This window comes from Sarcophilus harrisii, chromosome 3, assembly GCF_902635505.1.
Source record: "Sarcophilus harrisii chromosome 3, mSarHar1.11, whole genome shotgun sequence".
NCBI lineage: Eukaryota > Metazoa > Chordata > Mammalia > Dasyuromorphia > Dasyuridae > Sarcophilus > Sarcophilus harrisii.
Window position 1 is genome coordinate 196,257,323 of NC_045428.1, and position 25,009 is coordinate 196,282,331.

The window sequence follows — 25,009 nt, forward strand, 5'->3', positions numbered from 1 at the left end:
TTATAGGTCAAAAGTGCTGAGGTCAACTCTCAGCCCTTTCTTCCCAAATATTTTAGGTCTTTCCATACAATGCCAGTAAATAGGGAGATGGAAAGAATGAAAAAAACATTTTTCATTTTTTTTATAGGACCACTGTGAGGTATTACTATTGTTCTGTGTCATTAGTAGTTCTGACCAGGCCAGTTATTCAAATTCACAATTGAAATGCAATGAAATACTTATAGATCATGAAATTAAATAAAAACAAATTTGTTTGCAATAAGATATTTTAAAAGCATAGAATTTTTAATTAATATAAATGCTGTTCCCTTCTTCCTATACATTCATGATGGCAGTGCTATTGATGAAGTTCAGGGTTATGTCCCCAAATGATGAGATTTGATGCAGGGCAGGGAGTTATGGGAACTCTTTTGGTTGGTGTAGAGATCATTCATAAAGGAATTTATGAACCTAAAAAGCTAGACTGGTAAAAAGAAGTTTATTATTGGCATTGGGATGTTAGAAAGACTGAATTCCTTGGTAGCAAGGTCCCAACAGAGGGATATAAAGTTTAAAGAAGAGAAATCTCAGCAGGAAGGTAAAGAGGGCATAGTCCTGTTAGGGAAATAGGAGAGAAAGAGATAAAGAAGGAGTAACCCTGAAAGAGAATATTTCAGTGAGCAGAATATTGCAATTTATGCTAAAGCAAGAGAGAGATTCCTTGGGATGGCATATTAGGTTGTCTGCAAGGAGTAAGCCCTAAATTGCCTCTTTTTATAATTGAACCTCGGCTAGAAGCTGGGGGAAGCTCTTGATGGGGGCTGGGAGCAGTTTGAGCTGGAATCAAAATAGAAAATCTTGGAATTGAATGAGTGTCTCTGGGCTAATTTCCAACTCAATAGATTTAGGAGTAGTCCTGGACTCAACCAGTCCCACCCAGATAACAGAATGAAAAACACTCCATCTTGATTCCCTGGGGTGAGTCTCTCAGGGGAGAGCTTAGCGTACCCCCCCTCCCCCAATCAGAGAGAGATAAAGAGAAAGAGTTTCAGGGATCCTCTTGTCACTACAAGGTCAGGAAGTCCCACAGGTCAGGAAGTCCCACAAGACAAAAGAGAGGAGATTTCTATAGACTAGGCTTGCTGTGCCTAGGGTGATGAGGAAACAATGTCAATAGTTCATTCAATTCTTTAAACCAAGCAAATCATAAGGACAGATTTCTTTCTTTTTTTTCTCTTTTTTTTTTCCATAATTTGTAATTTAATATTGTTAATTTTCCCCAAATACATGCAAAAACAATTTTAACATTTAAAAAAAATTGCATCACAAATTTTCTTCCTGCCTCTCCATTCTCCCCCCCATTGAGAAAGTAAGCAATTTTACATATTAAAATGTGTAGTAATGTAAAACATATTTCTATGTAAGTCATGTTGTGAAAGAATACACAAAAAAGGAAACCTCAAGAAAAAAATTGTGAAAAATTATGCTCTGTTTATTTACTCTCAACCAGTTCTAACTCTGAAGATGAATAGCACATTTCATCATAAGTCCTACATAATTGTCCTAGATCATTGTATTGCTGAGAATAACTAAGGCATTCACAGTTTACATCATCTTGCAATATTGCTATTACTTTATACAAAGTTCTTCTGATCCTGCTCATTTCATTTTGCATCAGTTCGTTTAAGTCTTTCCAAGTTTTTCTGAGAGTATCCTACTTATCATTTATTATAGCACAATAGTATTCCATCACAATCATATTCCATAACTTCCTTTCTTTTAAAAGAGAAATCATCCCAGTCCCAACAAACAGATGTTGCTTCTATCACATCCTACTCCTTGGTGGCAAAATATCAAAAATTTTGCAGGACACTTCTACCACTGAAATGGTCTTCAGACTATTGAGAAATTACTAAGAAATCTGAACTTGAGCAGAAGACTAGCACGGACAGCACCAGAAAAGGTGCTCTACAATAAATATAAAAACAAGAAATAATGTCTTTAAAAATAAATTTCATATGTTTAAAAGAATTGCACATATTTAACCGATATCAGATTAATTGCTTCAGAGGCTTAGATTTGGGGCAAAGATTTGGTATTATCCCCCAATTATTGCCAGGAAAATTTGGCTAGTGAATGGTGAAAAATGAATGTATTATATAGTTGGGCATGTACCAAGATCCACACAGGAACAGGTTGCACCAAGAATATGCCTTCGTTTCTTTTATTTCTAACCTATGATAGGGATTGATGAATATGTGAAAAGTGTTCTCATTACTATGGACCTACTGTTCCTAAAGTCACTCATTCATTATTGCTGCTTGGTTTTGTGATGAATGTTGAAAATTATCTTTACATGATTCTGGAAAAATAAAATACTATTGAAAATTAAAAATTAAAATTTTAAAATCATGTAAAGATTTTCTTCCTGGGAATAACAATTGGGAAATAATACCAATTAGTCTTTTCTGAAGCCTTTGATGATAGATTTATCTCTACTACATAAATTATCCTACTACATAAATTTAATAAACTCCTCATCTTCTTCTAGAAACCCCAAATTTCCACCAAGTAGACTAAAGGCTCCCAATTCTTAAAAGTGAATTTAGGTTCCCAATAATTATGTAAATATAACCTTGCCTCCTCTATGTCATTAGAAATTAGATACTCTATTGCTCTACCACCTGGAAACCAACTGTTGACAGAATTTGTCTTTATGAAGTCAGGTTTACAGAATTCTCCATCTTAGGGACAAAGGGACAAAGAGCAGTTAGAATTCTATCCAAACTTCTAACTGTCATTTAACTGTCATTGTACAAGTAAAGCTCCTGTGAGGTCCCCAAATCAATGTACTTCTGCAGTCATAAGAAGCTCAAATTTGCCACATAAGACCTCAATAGCCATCATATAAGTTTGATACATTGAGAGATCATCAACATGAAGATTTTCAGCAAGCTGTCAAAAACCCAAGACTAGACTTCATGGGAGGTAATGAATTTGTTTTTAGACATGTTACATTAATTTAGTTGAACAGAAGAAAATGACAGAGTAAAAAATTAAGAAAAAAGAAAGATAAAATAATCAGATTGGTAAAAACAAGGGGGTGACTGGGAGTTTTATAGCTCAGATGTTTCAATAATTAAATGTTAGTTTTTTAAAAAGCATAGTGTCAAGACAAGTGTTTTGAGAAAGGTCAGCCATGTTGTGGTGAGAAAAAACCCAATATACATCAGACATTACATGGATATTAGATTTTTTGACTGCTCATAGAACCTGAACAATGGGAAAGCTAAACTAAAGTTTTCAATAATGCTTAAAATGAGTGAGACTGGAGAGATGTCAGATTTTAATTAGGTAGGGAGAACAAAGAAGGAAGAATGTGATAATAGTATCAATGCATGAATGTTTAGGGTTTTTTTTTTTTTTTTAACTTTTCCTTTTCTTTTGCCCTTACATTAGAGATACCTATCAACTTCTACAATGATAGAAAAGAAGACCACAAAGTAGGAAGTTTAGTCTTCAGGGAAAAAAATTTCCAAACTAAACACCACATAAACTGTGAGAGAGACTATAGTCCCAACTTTACTTTGTATCTCTATATGTAATTGGTGAAATGGGTAGCTATTAAAAGCAGATGTAGTATGGGTTGATGTGAAATGAAATAAACAGAACCAGGAAAACAATACGTATTGCAATTACAACAATATAATTAGAAAGAACAATAATCACAAAACAAATGAAACTGAAAATTAAAATGATAAGCTTGATGCCAAAGAAGAGATAAAAATGTATCTTCCTCCCTCTTTGCAGAGGTGGGGGACTATGGATGTGGGATTTAATTGGTATGAGTAAGATTAGACTCAGTCAATATGTTGGTTAGTTTTGCTGATTTCTTTCTTTATTTTTGTATGATCTTTTAAGATATGGCTTTTAGTGAGGAGAAAAAAGAACAAGTGGTATAAAACAAAATATAAAAATTAAAAAATAGATAGACTATAATAAAATGTATTAGGAAGAAGACCAGAATTTTGGAACTGAAATTCAGAGAAGCTAAAGATGTGTCAAAGGATTGGAGAAAAGGAGAAAAGGGGAAGAAATGCTGAAAGAAACTAAATAAGTCAGGAAGGAGGCTAAAGAGATCAGTATTAAAGAAGTTTAAAGTGAAGGTATTCTCAAGTATAATTTGGTGGAAGAGGATAATTTTAATAGAATAAAACCAAATAGTTAGAAGGGGAATTGTCTCCCTAAAATTTACAAAATAAGCACTAGATTTGACTTACTATAAATCTGCCTTTGCAGTTTATATGCATATATATATATATATATATATATATATATATATATGATTTAAGAGACTTTTTAAGATTCCATCCTGTAACCTGCCTTGTGATCTTATTAAATCACTTAATTCCTTGTATTTCAGTTTTTTTTATTTATAAAGATAGGTTCAGATCTCTATCATCAAAGTCCCAAGAAAAGGACTAATTCCATGAAGAAGCCTCATGGATATTAGTACTACCTTCTACTTCCCCAAATGTAATTCTTTTTATCTCTCTCTTTTTTCTCTTCTCTCATTCTTCTCCTCTACACACTTTATCTGACTGTGTGACTACTATAATGGCCAAAAGCCATAGTTAATGAAACTTAATGGGGGAGGGAGGGAGAATACTTTGTAATAGAGTCACATATGTTAAAAAAGAAAAAAATATATATAATCTATAATGATTGAATGAAAAAGGGTCGGGAGTTGGAGATGATTGGGAAGAATAATTGCTCTTGTGGGCCTGATAAGAGTTCGGGTGACATTCCTGAAACTCAGTCAGGTCCATTTAGTTTAGAAGAGGTATATTTCAAGATTTAGTTTTTATGTCACTAGGTAGGGTAGGAGGGAACATCCTTAAGAGAAGCTGGAGAAATAATGCTCCATTTTATAGACAAGAGTCCAGTGAGGTTTGCTTCTGACAAAGGTGGTATAGGAAGACCAAAGATTTTGTTGCTGATAGGTATGAGACAGTCTTGTATTATCAAGGATCTAAGGCAGAAGCTGTTAATCTTGCTGGCTCTACATCAACCTTATGATTCTGCAACCTGGTTTTTCCACAGGCCAACAAGAAGCATTATAGGTAGCTGAAGGGAACCAATTCTTAGATGTATTGGGTGGAGTCCTTGAAATGACTTAAGTGTGTGCAAACTGAAAATCAGAGATTTCACAGAAATTGAAAGGAATTTTCCAGTCGACAAGAGAGATAATTGGCTAGGGCCAGGGACCTTCAGTAAAAACAATGAAAAAGTGAATTTTTAGTTCAAAGAAAAATGTAATCTTATGTTGAAGAGACTATGCAATTTCTAGCTTTCTGGCTAAATTCAGATGTGATAGTCTTAAGCTATGTGAAAATCCATGAAAATTTATGAAAAGGATCTGACTACTAACCAGCTGTACCACAACAGAGCAGCAGAGGACCCTAAAGAGACTACACTCTTGAAAACCAGCAGATGATAACAGAGAGCAGCTGAGAGACCATCCAGAGATGGAGTGGAGAATACTGGTACTAAGCCTAGCCCAGTAAAGAGGCCTCAGTACCCAGGAGAAATGTAATGTGTATCAGAGAGCTCCAAGATAAAGCAGTGCCCAGCATTAGAAAATAGCACAGAAACATTTCCAGACAACCTGGATCTTCACTGCAAGAGGTATGAGTTGCTATAGCCACATGTCTATCATTATTTCTTACACGATATACCCTTGTTCCTTATGCATACAACCCTCCCCCATGGAGGATTTATGAGGAAGAAGGACTCATAAACTATTATTTGGAGTGAGTGCAGACTCATAGAGTTCCCAGGTAGTTTTGGGGGATTTCATTTGTGAGAGAAATTATGATGTTACAATAGATATGGGGAATTGGACTAAATGTTCTCCCAGCTCCTTCCTATCTCTGGGCTATCTAAGGAATCAAAACTTATATATAGGATATATCTATATCTATATTTATAGCCATATCTAGCTATAGAGCAAAAGTTTCCTTTCTCAATAAAGAGGGAAAAAATCCATATAGAAACTTGAAGCAAAATATGCAACTTCTCATCAGAAATATTGCTAGGTTTCAAGGTGATTATTTCCTGGCAACAGTGAGCATGTTCCCTCTCACATTCTCTTCTGCTAATATTGTAGCAAAGATTCAGACAGTTAAATGTAGCACTTTTGACAAAGCTTCATGGACTGTTTTTCATTCCCCTCCATATATAGATATATATAGATATATCCTATATATAGGATATATAGGGAAAGTGGTAAGCTATCCCTCCTCTTTTTCGGTTTTCTCATACTTTTGAGAAGTTCAGAGAGACAACACATAGTACATGTTCCAATGCCATATGTCATAAATATATGTGTGTATATGTATATATATATATATATATATATATATATATATATATGTCATCTTTATGTCATACACATAGATACACAAACGTGTGTGCATACATATGTAAATAAAGTATATATGTTTCAGGGCAGCTAGGTAGTATAGTGGATAGAACATTAAGCCTGGAGTCAGGGTTCAAATTTGATCTAAGGTAATTAATAGCTATGTGGTCCTGAGCAAATCACTTAACTTGTTTACCCCAGTTTCCTTAACTGTAAAATGGGGATAATAATAGCATCTACTTCCAAGAGTTGTGAGGATCAAATGTGATAACATTTGTAAAGTTCTTAGCACAGCAGGTGCTATATAAAACTATATATATATATATGTATATATATATATATATATACACATACATACACAGATAGGTGGATATAAATAGATCACATGTCTATGGATATATACACATGTGTATGTATATATATGTTTATATTCATATATGTGCATGTGTCATATCCATAGGAATAAAACTTTTGGCAACAGTGTTTGTGCCTCTATTTTTCTCTCCCCACACTTCTTTTAAGCTGTAGTCAGAAATATCAACTCCTAAGGACAGGACATTCAGGTCTAGCCTCTAGCTCCTGGCCTCCATCAAAATTGTGTCATATATAATTAGTTCAAAATTGAAGTAAGCAGAGGGAAAGCAGAAAGCCATCAGATACCAAGACTGACAGAACCCAGGCTGTTTCCTTTCTCAATAAACAGGAAAAAAAATCCATACAGAAACTTGAAGCAAAATATACAATTTCTCATCAGAAATATTGCTAGGCTTCAAGTGATTATTTCCTGGCAACAATGAGCATGTTCTCTCTCACATTCTCTCATGCTAATTTTGTAGCAAAGATTCAGTTGGTTAAATGTAGCACTTTGACAAAGCTTGATGGACTGTTTTTCATCCCCCTCCATAACCTCACTCCTAATTTGCCATGTCCTTTTTGCATCACTACTTTACTAATTCTTTCTAAAGCAGATCTCTTTCCATATCTATAAAAATAGCCAAACCAACCCAAAGCTTCTCTTTGTAAATGTTCCTTTTATTGAATATTATTTGTCCCTCCAAGAGTTTTGTTTTTTTGAATTTAGTACCACTGAAGACAGAAAGCAGCTTCTCTCTCTTTTACCCTCAAACTCAAAGGGATAAGAATAGTACTTTTGATGTGGAAAGACTGGATAAATGCCCAAGGTTTAGAGCTACCTCTAGAAAATGTTTTATTCAGTCTACAGACAGAAAATTATGATAATTACTAACCAACCCCTCCAAATATCTATCTATCTATCTATCTATCTATTTATGTCTGGCTATCAGTCATTGCTTTATTGTTTCTATTGCTTTATATGTATGCCTGTATGTGTGTGTGTATATTTGTGTGTGTGTGTGTGTGTGTGTGTGTGTGTGTGTGTGTGTAGAATTGCCAATCATTCCCTTCAACTAGTTATCTGTCTACCTCCTATTTATCTGTATGGCTATTATCTATCTCTGTCATCTTTTGCTTTGTGTTTATATATGTGTATACATAAATACTTTATATATATATTATTTGTATGTGTGTAGAATTGCCAACTATTCTTTTCAAATATATATCTATCCATCTGATTGGCTATTATCTATTTGTTGTCTTTTGCTTTATGTTTATATATGTGTATACATAAATACCTTACATATATTGTATATGTGTGTAGAATGCCAATTTTTTCTTCAAATATTTATTATCTAGCTAGCTAACTAGCTACCTATTTTCCTGTCTATCCATCACCTTATCTAACTCTTGTCACCCATTACTTTATTGTATCGATGTGTATACATAAATACTTTATATATATGTGTGTGTTTGTGTTTATATATATATATACATATATATATATGGACATAAGTATGTATTATATAGAAAACATGCTCTTTATGTATATGTGTATATGTACACATCTCCATATTTGCATTTTGCATCTATACATACATATACATATATATATATATAAGACAACTATAAGGAAGAAAAGATGGGTTGGTCATGTGATAAGGATAAGGAATGACAAGTAGTCAGCCAGGGTGTTCTACTAGTATTTTACAATCTTAGGAGAAAGTAAGGAAGGCTTTAATTATGTTACATAGATTCACTCTAGTTAATTTATGGGAAGATATAGATAAGAATTGCATTAGATAGGCAGCTATTTATGAATCAGGATCTGTATCATGGAAAGAAGCAATCAAATTCTTCATATTACATTATATACATATATATATATATATTATTTCATATGTATTTTGCACATGTATGTATATAAGATGTCCCAAAATATTAGTGCAATTTTAAACTCTAAAATTTAGAACAGATACGTGTGTTTTAGTTAGATACTTACATTATTTTCATATATAGTAAATAAAATACTTCCATTCATATAGAAGAAAAAAGCACTTTCCTTGTTCCTTCCTGTTTCTTTCTCTTTGTGTCTGATTCTCTATCTCCATGTCTGTTTCATTCTGTCTCCCTGTGTCTCTCTCTCTTTCTGTCTCTCTATTTTTGTCTCTTAACTCTTATCTCCCTTTCTCTGCAAGGAGGTTAAAAACAATGTTATCAGAAAATAGGTAGAATGAGAAATAAGACAGAAGAAAGAGGGACACAGTCTTGAGAAAGATCGAGGTCTAGAGACAAAGAAAATGACAGACAGAAAATGGCAGACAGAAAGACAGAGAGACAGAGACAGAAGGGAAAGAAGGCTAAAGAAGGAAAGGAAAAACAAAAGTGGTGGGAAAGAAAAAATGGAAGTGAGACATAATCTATTTTTTCAAGGAATTCACACTCTAATTAATGGAGTCAATACATGAGTTCTAAGAGGGGAACAATGGAGTCTTTAGGGTACATAAGTACAGCAGATGTCTCTGGAATCCAGAGTCTAGAGACAGGGTCAATGGAAAGGCCTGGAGGACCTCAGGATGCTGCAATCCAGCAGGTCTGGTGATCTTCTATCTCACCAGAAGGATAAATTTAAAAACATTTGTAATTCTTCATTGTTTAGCTTGCATCCTATTTTATCTAAATGAATTTCCTCTGATCTTGTGATCTGGCTGTTTTTCCTATAGAGTCACTTGACTTTGGCTCAAGAATTTTGGACTGGAAAGTTGACATATTTTCAGTATTTTTACCTCATAAATCAGCAAACATTATAAATGTTTCTTAAGAAAGTGCCAAGTTGCCCAGGGTCACACAGCCAGGAAGTGTTGAAGTGTCTGAGGCCAAATTTGAACTCAGGTCTTCCTGACTTCAGGGATATTGCTCTATCCACTACACCAACTAGCTGCTCCCTTAATATTTTCTAATGTGTTTGATGTTCTTTTTCATATATATATATAGATATAGATATAGATATAGATATAGATATATCTTTGCATTACAGTCAAAAATATAAATGTAAATTTAATTTAATTTGGAAGGTATTGTCAAGTTCTTCATAAAATTGCTATAATTATAGCTACAGATATCTTGTGGTGTTCTATTTTCTTTCTTCATTCTACATACTGAAATGTGAACTCACCACATGATATTTTCCCTTAGTCCATAGGATAAAATTTCTACTTACCTCTCTAAGGTACCTTTACCTGCCTCCTTTACAAGACTGTCCTGGTAAATGTTTAACTACAAGCTTTTTTGGGGGGTGGAGGGGGAGTGTTTACAATACACACTTTTAATGAGCTGTAAAAAGTAATAACAGTGCAATAGAAATAGTACACTATCTGTAGTCACTGGATCTGGGTTTAAATCCTAGCTCAGTCATTACTTGAGGAACTTTGGGAAAGTCACTTATTTCTGGAGTTCTAATTTCTTCATCTATAAAATGAGGGGTTGGTCTAGTTGACCCATAAGGTCTCTCCTAAACCTCAATCTACAATCCTGTGACTATTAAAAAGTCTCGTGACTGTATATCATTAATAATTTCTTTATCATAAAAGGTGATGTGGGAAGTAGAAAAGGACATTAAAAAAAAGAAGAAATTGATTGTCTCTTAGTGGACGGGAAATGACAGGTTATTGATATGGGAGTTATTTCTACTGTGAGCAGTTGAATCATTGACTAGTTGTTAGACCATAGGTCAAAATCAATGCCAAATTATAAAAAGATGATACTGTGGTTAATCATGCTAGCTCCAGTTGAACCTGTTTTTAAAAGCTGTAGGCTCTGGAATATGTCAGAACTTGCTTTTCCATGACATTCGGCCTATGTGCTTTTGTATGGGCGATTGTCCTTATGCCCAGAATGCAGCTCTCCTACCTCTTAGAATCCCTAACTTCTATTAAGGCTCAGCATCATCTCCAATACAGGATCTGGTTGTGATGCTCTCATTTGTTAGTACTGTCCTGCTACTAAAAGTACTTTGCATTATCCTTAATGGTTTAGTTGGGACTAACTCTTTGTACCTTTCTATCTTCCACTGTTTTGACTTCTTTGATGTTTTACAACTCTTGTAGAATATTAGCTTCCTGAGGATATAGACTATTTATTTTTGTTTTCAGTATCTTTAGTATTTAGATTATTCATTGGCAGTATAGTAGGTTCTTAATAGATGCTTGTTGGAAAGCATCTTAAATAACCATTTTCCTCCACTGCCAAGCCAAGCTGCAAAATCTACCAATTATACAAGTCTGACTATGTTGCTCCCTGCTGTATAAAGCTAAGTGGTTTCCTATTATCTCTAAGATCAATTTTCTATTTGTCTTTTAAAGCCTTTTATAACCAGAATCCTTCCTACATCTCCAGCATTCTTATACTACCCTCCCTACCACATACTTGTACAATGCAGAGTCACTGGCTCTTTTTGCTGTTCTTTGTGTATGATCCTACAACTTCAATTCTTACCTTTAAAAAGAGTCCTGAAAAGAGTCCTGACCATAGAAAGTTACTGTAGCAACAGAGAAGATTAGGACACAAACACAGAAGAGAATAGCAAGGGCAAAATTCCTAAATGGGAAGCCGCAAATGTGAATATGAATTGGTCTCAAACTCAAAAGTTCTTTGGGAAGAGCTCAAAAAGGATTTAAAAATCAAATAAGAGAGATAAACGAAAAATTATGAAAAAGAATGAAAACTATGCAAGAGAATTGTGTGAGGGGGAAAACAATTTGGAAAAGGAAGCATAAAAATTGACTGAAGAAAAAGTAGATTTGGTGAAATGGAAAAAAAAATCTACTGAACAAAACAACTCCTTTAAAAGTCGAATTGGTTAAATGAAAAAGGAGCTAAAATAGCTTATTGAATGGATGCCCATCAATTGGAGAATGGTTGAGTAAATTGTGGTATATGAATGTTATGGAATATTATTGTTCTGTAAGAAATGACCAGCAGGATGAATACAGAGAGGCTTGGAGAAACTTACATGAACTGATGCTAAGTGAAATGAGCAGAACTGGAGATCATTATATACTTCAATAACAATACTGTATGATGATCAATTCTGATGGATGTGGCTCTCTTCAACAATGAGATGATTCAAACCAGTTCCAATTGTTCAGTAATGAAGAGAATCAGCTACACCCAGAGAGAGAACCATGGGAAATGAGTGTGGACCACTACATAGCATTTCCACTTTCTGTTATTGTTTGCTTGCATTTTTGTTTTCCTTCTCAGATTTTTTTTTAACCTTCTTTCTAGATCCAATTTCCCTTGTGGAGCAAGATAACTGTATAAATGTGTGTGTGTGTGTGTGTGTGTGTGTGTGTGTGTGTGTGTATAGTATTTAACATATACTTCAACATATTTAATATGTATTGGACTAATCTAGGTCCAATCTAGATTGGTCATCTAGGTGGGGGGAAGGAGGGGAAAAGTGGGAACAAAAGGTTTTGCAAGGGTCATGATTATGTTTTGTAAATAAAAAGCTATAATAAGAAGAAGATGAAGAAGAAAGAAAGAAAAATAAAATAGTATTTTAAAAAAGAAATGCCATTGATTGTTAATGTATTTTGTACAATATCTGAATAAATATAATTCATTAGAAAGTATAGCAAAAGAACCATAATTCTTTACACAAAAAGGGAATTTAGGAGATTAAGAAAGATGAAATAGATAATTTTAATCACACAAAATTTTTGTTATCTAATCAAAATCAATGTAGCTAGAAAAAGAGAAACTATTAAGTGAGAAACAAAATCTTTTCATTAAATGTCTGTGATAAAAATCTGACAGCCACCCTATAACAAGATAAGGATCAAAATAGGTTCATGATTTACACATAAAGGGTGACACTCTAAGCAAATTAGGAGAAGAAGAGATAGTTTCTCCCTCAAACCTCTGGAGAAGGAAGGAATTTTTCACCAAAAAAGAACTAGAGAATATTATGAAATGCAAAATTGATAATTGTGATTATATTAAATTTAAAAAGTTTTATGCAAACAAAACCAATGCAGCCAGGATTAAAAGGGAAGCAAAAAACTGGGGGGGGGGGATAAATTTTATATCCAAGAGTTTTGATAAAGGCCTCTTTTTTTTTTTTTTGAGGCATCTGAACCCAGAGAGAGGACTGGGGTAACTGAATGTGAATCAACACATAATATTTTCACCTTTTTGTTGTTGTTTGGTTACTTTTTCCCCTCCTTTTCTCATTTTTTCCTTTTTGATCTGATTTTTCTTGTGCAGCATGATAAATATGGAAATATGTATAAAAGAACTACACATGTTTAAATTGCTGCATAGGGGAGGGGGTTGAGGGGAAGGAAGAGAGAAAATTTTGGAATAAAGTTTTGTGAAGGTGAATGCCGAAAGCTATCTTTGCACATATTTTGAAAATAAAAGGCTATTATTTTTTTAAAAAGGGAAAATATCTGATAGCCAAGACATGAATGAATACAGATATATAAAACTAAAAACCATTCCTTAATAGAAAAACATTCAAAGAATATTAATAGATCTCAGCAAATGATGAACAACAATATGAAAGATTTCTCCACTTCATTAAAAAATGAACTACAAATTAACTCAGTTTTTACCCCATATCACTGAAACAGTTATTTAAAAAGTGTTGGAGAGGATATGAGAACAATAGACACACTGATACATTGTGGACAGAGCTGTGAATTGATCTGTTTCTTTTTTAAACAAAAGTAATTGTACAAAAAAATATTTAAATTATATTGGCCATTTGAATCAATGATCCTACGATAGTAGGATAGTAGTACCATATCCCAAGATCAGCCACAGAAAGAAAGGTACTATATATAGCAAAATATTTATAGTAACAACAATCTTTGAAGTAGGAAAAAAAAAAACAAAGTACAATGGGAGCCAATATTGGAGTTATAGTATTTGAATGGAATGGAATTTTATTGTGCTATAAAAAATATTGAAAACATGGGTCCATGATTTAGGCATAAAGAACGAGATTATTAATAAATTAGAAGAACATAGGTTAGTTTACCTCTCAGACTTGTGGAGGAGGAAGGAATTTGTGACCAAAGAAGAACTAGAGATCATTATTGATCACAAAATAGAAAATTTTGATATCAAATTAAAAAGCCTTTGTACAAACAAAACTAATGCAACCAAGATTAGAAGGGAAGCAACAAACTGGGAAAGCATTGTTACAATTAAAGGTTCTGATAAAGGCCTCATTTCCACAATATATAGAGGATTGACTCTAATTTATAAGAAATCAAGCCATTCTCCAATTGATAAATGGTCATAGGATATGAAGAGACAATTTTCAGATGATGAAATTGAAACTATTTCTACCCATATGAAACGGTGTTCCAAATCACTATTGATCAGAGAAATACAAATTAAGTTAAGACAACTTTGAGATACCACTATACACCTGTCAGATTGGCTAAGATGATAGGAAAAGATAATGATGAATGTTGGGAATTCAGGAAAACTGGGACACTGGTGCATTGTTGGTGGATTGTTGGATGCATTGTTGGTTCACAACGGATCCAGCCATTCTGGAGAGCAATCTTGAATTATGCCCAAAAAGTTATCAAACTGTGCATACTCTTTGATCTAGTATTGTTTCTATTGGGCCTATATGCCAAAGAGATCTTAAAGGAAGGAAAGGGACCCACATGTGCCAAAATGTTTGTGGCAGCCCTTTTTGTAGTGGCTAGAAACTGGAAACTGAGTGGATGCCCATCAATTGGAGAATGGCTGAGTAAATTGTGGTATATGAATGTTATGGAATTTTATTGTTCTATAAGAAATGAAGAGCAGGATGAATACAGAGAGGCTTGGAAAGACTTACATGAACTAATGCTGAATGAAATGAGCAGAACCAGGAAATCATTATACACTTCAGCAACAATACTGTATGAGGATACATTCTGATGGAAGTGGATATCTTCGACAAAGAGAAGATCTAATTCAGTTCCAACTGATCAATGATGGACAGAATTGGCTACACCCAGAGAAGGAACACTGGGAAATGAATGTGGACTACTTGCATTTTTGTTTTTCTTCTCAGATTATTTTTACCCTCTGAATCCAATTCTTCTCGTGCAACAAGAGAACTGTATGGCTCTGCACACATATATTGTATCTAGGATATACTATAACATATTTAACATGTATAAGACTGCCTGCCATGAATATTATGGAATATTACTGTTCTGTAAGAAATGACCAACAGGATGATTTCAGAGAGGACAAACACTCGTGCAACAAGTGCACAGTAATTCCCTGCACACCTTTATTGGGTCTTGGAACAATACTATATGATGACCAGTTCTGATGGACCAGGCCATCCTCAGCAACGAGATCAACCAAATCATTTCTAATGGAGCAGTAATAAACTGAACTAGCTATGCCCAGAAAAAGAACTCTGGGAGATGACTAAAAACCATTACATTGAATTCCCAATCCCTATATTTATGCACACCTGCATTTTTTATTTCCTTCACAAGCTAATTGTACAATATTTCAGAGTCTGATTCTTTTTGTACAGCAAAATAACGTTTTGGTCATGTATACTTATTGTGTATCTAAGTTATATTTTAATATATTTAACATCTACTGGTCATCCTGCCATCTAGGGGAGGGGGGTGGGGGGGTAAGAGGTGAAAAACTGGAACAAGAGGTTTGGCAATTGTTAATGCTGTAAAGTTACCCATGTATATATCCTGTAAATAAAAGGCTATTAAATTTAAAAAAAAAAAAAAAAGAAATAGGCCTAGGATTTCTGTTTTCCCCTAGTGATAATTATTGGATCTGGAGTTTGAGCTCTTGGAGCTAAGATTCCAGATGAGATGGTACAGCCAACTAGCCCAACAGGTTAAGCTAGAGAAGTTTGGGTGCTTAGGACTTGATCTCAAAAGGGGGTGGAATTTGGAACTGGTACTGTGTTCTGTAGGAATTGAGCTGATTATTGAACTCAATTTTTCCTCTTCCCAAGAGTTGGGTGGTGTAAAAGAGTAGCGGAAAACTAGAACTATGCCTCCTACATTTTGGGAGAAAATTTTGTATAGTTGCTTATTACCTCTGAGATAAATATAACCTTTGCAATATTTAATCTGTTAGGAGCTAAATGGAAGTGAGGTGAGGAGACCAACCCTTAAATTTGAGGGAACATTATTGCTGGAATCTTGAGACACACTTCTAGAGAGTTTAATTACCTTCAACCCCCTTAAGTATACCAGAAAATCATGGAAAAGGGGGGAATTGTAATCTAACTGGTCTTGAAGCAGTAGAGACTAGTGTAGTCAAGGTTAACAACACCCTTCTAGGCAGAAACATTTCTATATCTATCTGAACCAGTGCTATAACCTTGCTGAGTATCATTTCCATGCTTTTTTGTCAAGTAAAATCCTTTTTTTTGTTAAGTGTTTCAAAGTTTATGAGTATCTTATTTCATTAAAATCTTGAGTCTGTATTGCTAAATTGGCCTGACCCCAACGTTGATCACATGAGGTATTAGGTATATAGGAGAAAAGAGCTTTAGTGTATATTTCTTAATCAGACCTCCATTCAGATTAGAAAATGTTTCCCATCATCTTCTTGTTGCCATTAATAACTGGCATATCACTCACTATTTTAGGTGGTAAATTCTGGAAATTTTGGTGTCAAATTCTGAGAATTAGGTTAAGTCTAGGTTTAGTCCACCAACTTCCCTGAAATAAATACACATACCTGTTCAGTCTTTATACTGAAAAAGTTCTAATATTATAAATGATGAGAAGTTATATACAGAAGCCAGAATAAATGGAATCCACCAAGATCATTTTAAAACTTGAAAATCAAATCTTGAAATAACAATCATCTTTCACTTTCCTCAGGGTTACATGAATGATGCATTGATAGAATAACTCAGAATAACTCAAATAGTCTATCATGAAATTATACCACTCTGGAGCTGAAGCTACAGATAAACATTTGAAATGAAATATGCTTGAATATGCCTAGCAAAAGCCTTGAATTAAAAAAAAAACTATCACATACTTTGCAAACACTGGATCCTATTGGCTACCTATTTTTCCAATTCAATCCAAGCTAAGAACTCTTATAAAATACCCATTATGTGCAGGGCATTGTACTAAGCTCTGGACTTCAAAGAAAAAAATGAAATAGAACCTACCCTCAGTTTCCTGAGATGCACAATTTTGCCCTACTTTCTCCTCTTTTATTCTACCTTTTTATTCATGACTTCCCTATTCTAAAGACAATATATACTACCTTTGGATTCATGTTCCCCAATCCCTAAGTCTGGTGTCTTCAAGAGCCATTATAGGCACCCTGGACTGAGCTGCATTCCAAAGCTGCTAGAGAAGGGAATATTTTAAGAAACTGTAACCAAATATTTATTAAATGCTTACTGTGTGTCAAGCACAATGCTAATTTGGGGAGATCCAAAGAGAAAAGACACTCCTCTAGTTGAGGGAAATAATACATAAAAGCATTGAACAACAGAGCAAATGGGAAAAGTGAGGAAGAATGATGGAAAGAGTGGGTCAGATGGCAAGACCCAGAAATTCTCAGGGGGTATTAGTAAATCAAATGACAATACTCAGGGATTAGGAGAATAGGGGGGCAGTGTAGATGGTAAGGCACAGAGAACTTTAATATCACTGTCTAAGGGCAAATAGTAATGCCTGAGAGTCTTCTGGAAAGATAAGAGTTGTTGACTTTCATATTATCTAGCTGGAGTACATGTAATCATGTCCTTTTTTCTCAAGTCAAAGCCCTGAGGAGGTCTGGGCATCCAGGGGTCAGAGAATGGAGCACAAGAAAAGGGATAAAATTAGGTTACTTCCTAGGTGGGTCTTCCTGCTACCTGGTCAGGGAGATAGAGGCAGTTAGGTGGCACTGAATGTGATGGACTTCAGGCATTCTTTCTTTATTCATAATATCCATGAATAAAAACCAACTATTATAACTGGGACAATGAGAAACAGACACAGATTTATGAATAAAAAGTAATTTTGAAGAGACATAGAAGGAACAACTGAGGAGGGTAAGAAAAGAGTGCATTTTGAATCAATAAATTTGAAGAGCAGTTTGTTGAGACATAATGTAGAAAAAAGAATACTGTTTATTAGGACATATAGATTCTAATCCAGATCTTCATTTCTAAAGTGAGAAAATCAGAGTAGATGATCTCTAAATGATAAAATTATGTGAATTTCCATCATGTCTACATAGGCTTGGGAAGTTTTAAACACATCTTTGTAGAAGATATCTGATAGGAATAAAGGTTTTTGTAAGACATTCTGGCATATAATGAATTGAACTGAATTCAGGAAGACTTAGTTTTATACTGTCATCCTTCTGACATTTAACTAGCTATACGATCATAGAGCAAGTCATTTAAGCACTATGAATCTCAGTTTCTCTATTTGTAAAAAAGAGTATGATAATATGGAGTTAACATAGGCAAAGTACTTTACAACTTTACAAGCATGTCATGTAAATATTAGTTGTTATTATGCCACATTTTGGCTCCACTACTACAAGAGACATACAACTAACTTATACTGCAAATGCAAATTGCTTAGCAGAGGTGGGTTTTCCCAAAAGGGAACATGAAGACATGATGTTAAATTCTAGATTTCTAGAATTCTAGGTCATTTAATAATTTTAAGAATTTACATTACTTTATATTGTCATATTATCATTTAGCATAGTATAATATTCATGTTATATTTTATATTATGTTATACTATATTTATATTATTATATCAAATTGTATGTTACATTTTAACAATCAGGAAAAAACTTATTAATGTAGCAATTGTCTCCTGAGTCAGCTCTCCATATACAGTCAGATCACTGATTAAGATCTATATAAAATGAAAAAGAAGGAAGGAATAATGAGAAAAAGAGATGACATAAAGTTCACATATCTTAATCCTAAACTATTTCAGTATATCATTAAATTTTTTAAATAAGAAATGGGCAACAGAAATGACATCGACACAGTATAATAACTTTATCTAGAAGTTTAACCAATGTAAAATGAATTGTCACAATAAGGAAACCAAAATAGTCCAGAAGTACAAATATTTTACTTCTCAAATGGAGAGATATGGCTGCCAAAGGAAACACCAGATTAGAGTATAAAGTTGTTTGTATGATATTATGAAAAAGAAATATGGATTATTACATATAGAATTAGCTCATATAACAGAGAGAACCAAGGGAAGATAAAACCAATTTTAAAAGAGCTTGGCAATATAGTCAGCTAATCAAAATCATCTCAAGAGCATTCAAGTATGCAAATGTAAGGAAGACTATACTAATAAAAAAATGGAAAAGATTTTCAAAATTCCGTTTTAAAAATTTTTCTCCATTAAGGATAACAGAACCATGACACTTGGATCATAACACCTCAGTCCTCAATGTACTTTTTAGAAGAAGCAGAAATGGCAGTAAAGAGAGTAACAATGGGAAAAACAGATTGATTGATAAATATAGGTAAAGTAAATTCTTATTATTGGTAATATGATTTGAGGGATTTCAGAGGACTAATATACAAAGTATTTAAAGTGGAAGCTGCCACTTGGTATGGGATTAACTGGGAGAAAAGTGAATGACTTACTGTAGTGTCCCAACTAGCTTTCTGGAGGCTCTCTGGATAAACCTTAGTCTTAGATGTTGGAGTGATGAAGGCAGGAGAGCTACCACAAGGATAATCGAGGATGGTCAAGAGTGGTCAAGGAGTCTGGAGTCTGGAGTTTGTAGTCTGGAGTCTGGAGTCTCTGAGTCTGAGATTGAGCTCCAGCACACACACTCTCAGCCCAGTCCTCTCAGTCCTTAAATACCTCAGTACAATTACATCACTACAGCACACTGAGTATGTGCCAACTGTAGAACCATTACATCACTATATCACACTTAGTATATGCCAACTAGAGTGATTATTATATCACACTAAGTATATGTGAATTAGAGATCCATTATCTCATCAATCACACTGATTAAACATTCTGCTGTAAGTGTCCTTGCTTCAAGTAAAACACAGGTGGTCACACACTCCTTGACTTCTCAGGAAAATGTGTGAACACCAAGGGAAACCAGATATTGTCAGCGGATTTCCTCTAGGTAAAAGGGTCTTATATCTTACCCAGAGTTCCCCGGCTATCTGTGGCCCTCTACAACCTACCTATACAACCACCATCTATACTAGTTTTTATGAGTTGTTGGTACAAGCATGCATTTTGAGTAGAATGTAAAGTGTCCTAGAAAAGATATTGACTTAAGGATTTTAGACTCTGAAGAATTAAAGATGAAACACATAGAGGGCCATAGAGAAGAACATGATGGATATGAACAAGATATAATATATCACCAATGAAAAATGCCAAAGTAAAACAGAATTAAAATATTAAATAATTATATGATAAGCAGAGAAGATGGACTTATCACACAATAAGAACAAGGAATGATAAATGGACAACCCAAGTTTTCTACTGGTAACCTTATAATGTCAGGAGAAATTGAGGAGGGCTTCCAATACATCAGGCAGACTCCTTTGAAGAGGATATAGACAAAAATGGTATAGGATAAACAGTCATGGAAGAGTTGACATTTATTTCATTTGAGGGAAGTTTTATATGACGTGTATATAAGTACATGTTATATATATATTATATTATATATATATATATATATATATATATATATATATATGTATACTCACACACAATAATCACATATACAGGGTATCCCAAAAGTCTTAGAGATATACTCTATTATTAAAAACTTAAAACTAAATTGAAACTTTGAGGACATCTATATTTCTCCTCTGAAGAAGGACTACAAGAAGAATACTTTGAGTGTCTTGGTTCTAAGCTCATGTTGCGATTTTAATATAGACTGAACCATCAAAACACTTTGAAAATGATTTTAAAAGACAAAGTTCAACAAATGTAATTTCACAATAACTGAAATTTGTCTTTCCACACTGCTGTTTATTTTGAAATGTCATAATATTGAGACTTCAGAACAAATAATGAGGATCCTCTATGTGCTTATATTTTTCCCTTTCTGAAGCACCTAATAATAGTTAAGAAAAACCAATTTCCATTATTTTTGCCTCTTGGAATCTCTGGCTCCCTTTCAAGGATCAACTAAGGTGCTGAGGCTCTTCATGCTGTAATTAGTTTATTTATAATGTGTGTGTATTTTTCATTATTATTATACAGTTGTTTTAGTTGTGTCCAACTTTTTTTGACCCCATTTGGGGTTTTCTTGGCAAAGATACTGGAGAGGTTTGCCATTGCTTTCTTTAATTCATTTTATAGTTGAGGAAACTGATTTACAAGTGTATGTTTTTCCTTCTTTAAACAGTCTCTCATAGAGACAGTGGCTACTATTGTTTTTCTTCTTTCTTCATTCTCAGAGGCTATTTTAAAGCATATTTTTAAAATAAAGGAAATAGAATATTGGGAGAAGCAGTTTTAACTTAATTGTACATTTTTTATAAAGACCAAAGAGGCATTTTCAGAAAACCAGATTTAACTTAACCAAGTGGAGAAGATATTCTGTGAAGATGTCCTGAAGGGCATTCTTGAGAGACTTGGAATGCCATCTAGAGAGAGCTCTAACCATCAAATGCAACTACTGTGACTCATCAGAGTTTTTTGGAAGACAAACATTATCCCACCATTCTGCTCTCTCTAGATGGCATTCTAAATCACTTAAGACTCCAAGCTCTGACAAATGCTGTAAATCAAAGTTTGATTTGTTGGCTAAGTTTGAGAAAGTGATGATAGATTAAACTTAAAAATGTAATGCATATTTTTTTCCAGACATCTGGTTGTTAAATATTCCCTATCATATATGGCCAATACATCCCTATCACTGAAGATAACTCTACTCCTTTTATGTAGAGGAGACAGACTTATACCTCTAGTAGGTGGAAGCTAGCATATCAAATAGCTCTGAAAATAGCAGAATCTCAGCTCAGGACTCTGAGACCTAACAGGAGATGAAAAAGGAAGCTGAAAGAATTAGAATTCTCTTTTTGAGAGATAAATGTACTAACTGTAACCCTTCCTAATGGATAGTAGCAGTGGATATGAAAGATGGTTAATATAAGAGCATTCAAGTTTCTCTTTTCAGGAAAGAGGCTAACTGAGCCAGAGTGATTCTGGGCTCTTTGTAGGTGCTGGACAAAGCATTAGGTGACCCTGAAGCAAGGGGGATAGTTAACGACAGGATGGAGAAGAGACATGGTGATGGGTGGGTTGCTGCTGAGGTGTAACACCTGCTGGGATCAGAAAAGGCGCAGCTAGCTGCATCAAAGATAACAGAGCACCATGTTTGCCCTCAAATATATTCCCTAATTGTGTCACTTGGTGCTCTGCCCAAACATGCTTATTCCTCACTTGTGATTCATTGATAGATCCACTTTTCATTGCATGTGTGCACATTTATGGGAAAGGGAATTCAAGATTTATGGAGGAAATGTTTGGTTAAGCTATTCCCTAAATCTCTTTTTTTTTGTGAATTAGGCATATTCTCCAGCCAGTGGGGAAAAGTAAACACATTAGTGGGCATTTGTGAGCCATAATTTGGAGAAGATTCTGACCCAGAAAGCACTTTGAAACTGAGGGAGCATTCTGAAGATTTATGGGTTAGAGTGGAAATGAGACAAACTTGAGAAGGATTTTTTTTCATTTGGTTTTATATTCACAGAGCATTGAAAATGATAGGTGCTGGTTGACTAACAGACTATTTGATTAAATAAGTGAGTGTAACAATATTCATATGCAAGATTGAATTCATGTTTCTGACTTTCCTCCTGCTCATTAATATCATTAATAGTACCATTCTTCTAAGTTATCCAGGCCATTGCCAGAAACCTCAATCAACTTTCTTCTCCCTTATCTCCAATGTGCTATTAGCTGCCACCTCTTACTGACACTACTTTAAAAAAAATTACATTTAATATTTTGTTTCCCCTCCAATTATATATACTGACTTTACTTCTAAATACAGTTGTTCCTTCTTTTAATTCCCTATGCCATTACCCTAGTTTAGTTGCCCTGTCACCACCATGATCTCTTGTCTGGAACACTGCAATGGTGATCTTGAATCGAGTTTTCACCACTACTTACTACTTACATCCCACTACCATGGGATGAGCAAATAACCCAGTTTGGGTCCCAACTTTATTAGTTATAATAGAGCTTCTAAATAATGGGTTTAAATCAGATGGCTTCTGAGAAAGCCCCTCCATGTGTAAATCTATTACCCTTTGTTTCATCCAATTCATTTTATACACAGTGACCAACAAAATTTCTCTTTGGCACAGTATCTCTCATATCAGTTCCCTTTTCTTTAATTATTCTCCCTCATTAGCTATAGAATCAAGAGCCAAACCCTCCTGAATTGAACATTTGGCTACAGTATGACCCTAACTAAGCTTTCTGGCCTCATCTCCCACAGCTTCCCCTACATATTCACTTCTCTGTAGCTCAAGTGAATGTATCAATTATTGTTTACCAAAAGGCCCTTCACTTTCCCACATGGCATTGTTCTTTCTACCTTGAATGTTCCCCCACCCCTTCTTGCTAATTTGAATCTTCCCAAATCTGAAATTTTCTTCACAGGGCTTTCTGTCATTTCAACTGGAAAATTCTTTTTATCCTCCTCACAAAGGTGTTTGTATCCCTCCTTGTATTTATATTCTCTATCTCTACATGAGCAGATATTATGACTTAATCATTCTGGTATCACTTTTGTAGTCACCATAGAGCCTTAATAATAATAGGAGCTGTCATTTATTTAGCACTAAGCAACTAGATGACATGCTGGAGAGAGAGCCTTGCTTGGAGTCAGGAAGACCTGAGTTCACATTCTACTTTAGACATTTATTACTTGTGTGTAATCCTGGACAAGCCTTAACCTCTCCTTCAGTTTTCTCATCTGTAAAAAGAAGGCATAGGAATCAATAGTCTCTAAGGTTCCTTCTCTATGAAATCATATGCATGGTCTAACTGGAGCCTCACAACTATTCTAGAGTACTACAATGGTCACTAATAAGAGGTAGTATAATGTAGTAGTTAGTAAATTGACCTTGAAATTTGGTAGGTTTGGTCCTTTGTTTGTTACACTCTGTAACCCTGGACAAATTAGTTTGATTGGTGTTCTAAGCCAATGGTGTCAAACTCAAATAGAAATAGAAGATACTAAAACATACAAAAAGAGACCTGTAAGGCTCCATAATGATGTGGAAACCCAAATATTAATATTATCATGTTCTATTATAGTTTTATTCATTTTATTAAATATTTCCCAATTATATTTTAATTTGGTCCTGCCTATTCTAAAGATGACTGCATACCTCTACACTATATTATACACTATCTCAGATAGCTGTTGTATAAAGAAGTAAATAATTAGATGGATTGGGAGAGGGAATAAGAAATGGAAACTAAAAAGTTGTTAGCAAAGGACCACCTTACTGATGGATGAAGAGTTAAGTATGAAGAATCAGAACAATATATGTTGTTGTATCCAACTCTTCACAACTCCATTTGTGGTCTCCTTGGCAAAGATACTAGAGTGTTTTGCCATTTCCTTCTTCAGCTGACTTTTACAGTTGAGAAAACTGAGACAGACAGGATTAAGTGACTTGCCTAGGGTCACTTAAGTGACTTAGGCCAAACTTGAACACAGGTCCTCCTGATTTTAGGGCCAGCAATCTATCCACTGGACAACCCTGCTGACCAGAAACTTGAAAACTGAAAGTCAATTTTGATGCTGCTGTTACTGATATATTCGTACAAGATGCCCATAGCCTTACTCTGGACATTTTAATGTACTCTATCCCATATCTGGAATTCTATTCCTCTTCATCTTTACTTCTTGGTTTCCCTGGCTTGCTTTAAGTGGCAGATAAAAACTCACCTTTGTGTGGGGAAACTTTTCTCAATACTTCTCAAGGTTACTTCCTTCTTTCTGGTGTTCATCTCCAATTTATCTTAAACTAATTGTTGTTTAGTCCCATTAGACTGTCAGCTACTTGAGGGCAGGGTTATCTTTTACCTTTCTTTGTGTCCCCAACCCTTGGCACAGTGATGGACACATAGTAGATGCTTAATAAATGCTTGCTGGCTAACAGATGATGTATCTACTGTGGAAATCTTGGTGTAAATAAAGGATATATAGATGTGTATGTCATATTGTTCT

The 25,009-nt window shown here is 34.4% G+C and overlaps 1 long non-coding RNA gene across 1 annotated transcript in view; it reads left to right on the top strand.

The window, feature by feature from the left end:
- Positions 1-2,756: 2,756 nt before the first annotated feature.
- Positions 2,757-25,009, top strand: part of LOC116422306 — a 28,006-nt gene continuing 5,753 nt past the window's right edge. Inside the window, exons 1-2 of the long non-coding RNA XR_004232894.1 lie at positions 2,757-2,967; positions 5,428-5,667. This is a non-coding gene — a long non-coding RNA (uncharacterized LOC116422306). The remainder of the gene's footprint in view (positions 2,968-5,427; positions 5,668-25,009) is intronic.